General features: G+C 37.6%; 1 long non-coding RNA gene across 1 annotated transcript; it reads right to left on the bottom strand.

The window, feature by feature from the left end:
• Positions 1–1476: 1476 nt before the first annotated feature.
• On the bottom strand, positions 1477–4831 carry LOC103475320 (uncharacterized). Its single transcript, XR_535316.1, has 2 exons — positions 4740–4831; positions 1477–1741 (listed from the first exon to the last, which is right to left on the bottom strand). It is a non-coding gene; the product is annotated as an uncharacterized LOC103475320 (long non-coding RNA).
• Between the last annotated feature and the right edge of the window lie 355 nt (positions 4832–5186).

Here is a 5186-nt window from a genome sequence, read left to right as displayed (position 1 = left end):
CCGCCTCTCGCCCGGACCGTTAGCTGGATGGGCACCAGCAGTTTCCGGCCCCACTGAGGGACAAGGTGTTAGAAAATGGATGGATAGATTTAAATAACAGAATCTTCCAGGAAACTGTAGGAATRAAGAACCGCTTGCAATTAAACATCTGACCGCTAGATGCCGCTGTTATCCACCTGACTCCGGCATTTTTTATGGAAATGCATCATTTCTGTATTTACAGCTTTTGTTTTTTTTATTATTTTTATTTTACTTCATTTTTTTGTTACTTTTGCAGYTTTCGAAATATACATACATTGAACATTCAAACCTCCACTAACATAATTGTTTTAAATAGGTTCTGATTTAATCTTAAATATTTTTGTATAAATATTTTTGCTAAGGACTTTTTAAAAATTATTTGATAAAGCGTAAAATATAACACATTATTTAATTCTCAATATTTTATGCAAATAAAAAAATGCATATTTTTATATATTTGTWATTTTAATGAATGTTTTTGACTTTGAGGGTTTTCTGTGAGTTGAGAGTAAAATATTCTTCTCACACAAAAGTTTGTGTTTTCATGTGATTCCTAATGGGAGGAGGATTATTAACATGCAGCAGCTGCTTCATAGGATTAACTGTGAGAGAAAAATCAACAGCAGGAAACATTTCATCACTTGCCAGGAGGATTGGATGAATAAGAATAAGTCTTTCTTTTTCTCTTAATTTTAAAACTGACTTTGACATAAATTGAAAAATATTTAACAACCAGAAAATAACCAAAAATACTTACTCAAATAAATATGTTGCTAAATGTATTTTAAACATTATCTACAAAATATTTATACATCTTTTTATTCATGATAACATTTTTGTGATTACATTAAAAAGTTTTAATGCATAAAAAGATGAAACTTGTTTTAAAAAAAGGTTTAATCAAAAGCGCACAAAAAAAGAAAAGTATAATTCTTATTTCTGGTTATTATTTAGTTCTTTTAGCAGCTGGAATCTCTGCTTTCTTAAAGATTTTTATGTGTTTTTATGACAGGAAACAGTGATAAATAACATTAATTAAAGTCCCAAAACATCAGTAACTAAATACTCACCAACTTTCACAGCCTGTTATGATTAAATAAACAYATYTAACTGATTCTCCGTGTGTTCAGGAGTTCCCGTTCTCCCCTCTCTGTTTGTGCATCACTGCATCTCAAAGTAGCATTTAATCAACAGCTAGTAACGTGTTTGTCGCCTGTCGGTCGCCTTCAGACGCTGCCAAAAATTCATTTCTAGATCATCCTCCAGTCATATCTGGATCCAGCCRGGCTTCAAAGCCGACGCCGCGCTCGCTTCAAACGCTGCCAGTCGGCTCCAGAAGACAACARACACTAAAAGAAAATGTTAATCAACTCGGCCGAGCATCACCAAAGTAAATAAAATAAACTGTAAGCAGATGGGATCATTTGCAGCATATGGATGAATAAGGCAAGCCTGTCATCTTTATYCTTATTTTTTAATTTTGCGGTTCACGCAGCGTTCAGACATCCCAAAGCGTCTCCCTCAGGAGTCAGGAACTTCGCTGCATTTCTGTGGAAGTCCACATCCCGGTTCCGGCCCATAAATCACTCCGCTCATGTTCGAGCAATCCGAGCGCAGCAACCTTTTTACCTTCGTCGCTCTGGGATCAAATGCGTCGTTCAGCCTGAGTAAAGCTGCTTCTGTGGACAGTTTATGGCTCACGGTTTCCACTGTTTCAGGTCTAGGAAGGAAAAATCTGCCATCAACTGAGAGACTGAATGAATAAAATAAATGGATAAAATCACTCAAGACAGGTTTTAACTAGACGCGCACTGAGATCGGTGATCGGCCGATACTTACACGTGAAACCGATCTTATCTAAAATCAGTCACTGTCCTCTTTTGACACTTCAGACAAATAAATATCGGTATCAGCCAAAATCGGAATCGGCAGGTCAGGATTTTCAAAGATCAATAATCGGGGATCGGCCAGAAAACTGCAATCGGTGCACCGCTAGTTTTAACTGTTAGATTCAGGACATCATGAAAAAGATAAACAAAAGTTTTATTCTGAAATGCAAAAAAACATCAATATATCATCAATCAATGAAGTTTAATTGTGTAGCACGTTTCAGCAACACTGGAGCTCAAATCATGGAAAACATAAAACATAAACACATCATCCAGTTATGAAAATGAATAAGAGACATTACATCTCCTTAAGCGCCTAAAATCACCATGACACATCAAATACACTGTAAAAACACTAAATCTCACCAAGTAATTTCAGTCTAGTTTCTAGTGTAGATCAAACTAAATTACACGTCACTTTTCAGCAAGATGCRGGAACTTGTTTTAAGTTAAAAAACCTTTAATGTAATTAAAGAAATTCTAGTTCCACTTTTAGATTAGTTGCCTAGCAACCCCAGCCAAGTTCAGCCTGTTACCTAGCAACCCAGTTCCGGTTCAACTGGCAGATTATTTAACTTAAAACGACATTTTTCCCAGGTTGTAAGTGAAATAATCTGCCAGTGGATCTGGAACTTTTTCATCAATATTAAGTTATTACATAAATTACTCAAAAGTTTCGTATAAATTAGTTTTGTCCTAATTTCAAATCCTCCAGGATATTTACACGAGAAACTAAACAGAAAATACCCAGTAAGATTTTGTGTTTTTGCAGCGAGCACTGCAAAAACACAAAATCTTAGACAAAGTTAAGACAAAATATCTTACAATTAACTTTAGAAATATGAGGGGTTTTTTAAAGTAATTAATTCCTTAATATTGATGAAAAAATACGAGTTCTGACAGATATTTCACCTACGAAGGGGAAAATGTCTAGTCATAATTTAATAATAATTATTATTATTTCACGCCGTTACCTAGCAACCCCGGCCAAGCTCAGCCTGTCTCCTAGCAACCCAGATCTAGTTACCATTTTATTTATAACATGACATTTGTCACAATCGACCAGTAGAACCAGAACTTTTTCTTAAAGATTAAGGAATTATTGACTTATAATAAGCTTCTACATCTTCTTGGAAAAGTTCCTTGTAAGTTAGTTCATGTGAAGAGGCGTGAATAAGGCTGACATAACACCAGTTATAAACACGAAGGACGGAGGCTTTTGTTTATTACTGTTGTCATGAAGCGTCATTCTGTCAATAACACTTGAATCAGGTGTTGCCTGATAAATGTCCATTAAAGGTCTGCAGACAGCAGAACCAAGTCCTGGGTGAGGTTTAGTGATTCTGCACAGCCGGACTCCATCCAAGGCTCATGGGGGTTTTTAGGCTGCAGGGAAACAAGCAGCGACGTTCTCATGTTCTCTGACTCATCGCTCTGCGTTGGCTTGGTGTCGCTGGCTGATGCATATTTCATCGGCTCTGTTCTATCGGTGTAAGCAGAGCTAAAATCAAATGTGTTTCAGTCGTGCACTGTTTAAAATCTCTCTTCATAGTGGAAAACAAAGTGGAAACAAACAGTTTGCCGTTGTGCAATCGAAGCAGTTGTTTTCCTTCTTTTGTTCTGATCGCTGCATAGGTGGGTGACAACAATAGGGAAAGTGAGAGAACCATCCTTCCTGTCTGAACTTTGGTAAATAAACTGGAGGCTTGAGAAAATGTCAAAGCCTGGCTGTGGTCAGAGCGGCAGTGGAGCAGTGACTCACTCTGGGCGTGGTCTTGGTGCGTTGGAGCGAGCGGGGCCTGTGCAGCGCCACGCTGCTGCTCGTGTTTGTGCGTGGCACCTTGTATGTACAGCAGATGCTGCCGATCTTTATCTCTCATTCATGGCGTCCAAGGAAATGTAGCGTAAGCTGGTTAACAGTCAGTTTCTTGGTATCTGCCAGGCAGAGATGGGCTGATAATCACCGCCATGCAGCCACCTGCTGCCTTGTACTGTGGAAACTGAGGTAATGCTGCAATATTGCCCAATTCACTGCAAAAACACAAAATCTCACCAAGTAATTTTGCTTTACTTTATAGTTTAAATATCTCAGTAACTAACAAGTCACTTTTCAGCAAGACGTATGAGCTTGTCTTAAGTCGATCATTTTTGTAATATTGATGGAAACGTTCTGGTTCCATTGGCAGATTATTACACTTATAACAAGACATTTAAAGTCATGTGAAGTAAAATCATAAAAACAAGCCCCTGTATCTTATCGAAAGGTTAATTATACGCTAGTTTCATCTTATTTCAAGTTTTCTAAGATATTTCGACTAGAAACCTGACAAAAAATACTTTGATTTTGTTTTTTTGCAGTGCATAAAACACAAAGTCTTACCAAGTCTTCTTGTCCAGTTTCTAGTGAAAATATCTCAATACAAAATGAACTTTTCAGCAATACAAGGAGCTTCTTTTTAGTGAATAATTTCTAAATGTTTATAAAAAACGTTCTAGTTACAACAAATGTCGGGTTGTAAGTGAAATGACAACTAGAACTGGGTTGCTAGGTAACGGGCTGGGCTTGGCTGGGGTTGCTAGGTAACGGGCTGGGCTTGGCTGGGGTTGCTAGGCAACGGCATGGGATGATCAAGTGAACCAGAACTTTTTCATTAATATTTAGGATTTATTTACTGCTAACAAACTAAAAGTCTGCTTCTATATCTGCAGAAAAAGAGAAAAATCAGAGAATATAATTAAAGTCTGTAAAAAAAAAGCAAATTTCACATGGAAATATAAACAGGATATAATGGCAGGAATTATATAAAGTATATTTTCCAGGACACCTACACGGATAAACGAGGAAGTTCTGGGTCAGGAGTACTTTCTATGGAATAAAAAAACACAGGAAACAGCAGCTCAGGACTCAGAAACCTCCAGAAAACAGAATCTGTGGGTCAGGAAAGACAGAAAACAATAAATTCATGTTTTATTTCTGCTCCAGATGAGAAAGTTCCCTTTAAACTGCAATCAAATGTTTTAAGAGTTTACAAATCTTATCATTCAAACGCTGATAACCCTTTATGAAGAGAGAGCGCCGCACCGAAAGATAGTTTAAGGCCCTTTGGATGAAAGTGTGCAGCGTCTGACGCACCAAATCAGCCCAAGCCAAGTCTGCGCTTTTGGCTTCATTGATCAAGAAAGGCTCAGAGCTTGTAGTTTGATTCACATCTGTCCCTGATAACCACAATGAGAAACCACAGACTTGGCAGCAGGGGGAAAGCTCTCTGCCCTGCC

Source organism: Poecilia reticulata, linkage group LG14, assembly GCF_000633615.1.
Source record: "Poecilia reticulata strain Guanapo linkage group LG14, Guppy_female_1.0+MT, whole genome shotgun sequence".
NCBI lineage: Eukaryota > Metazoa > Chordata > Actinopteri > Cyprinodontiformes > Poeciliidae > Poecilia > Poecilia reticulata.
This window is presented reverse-complemented; position numbering and strand designations above follow the sequence as displayed.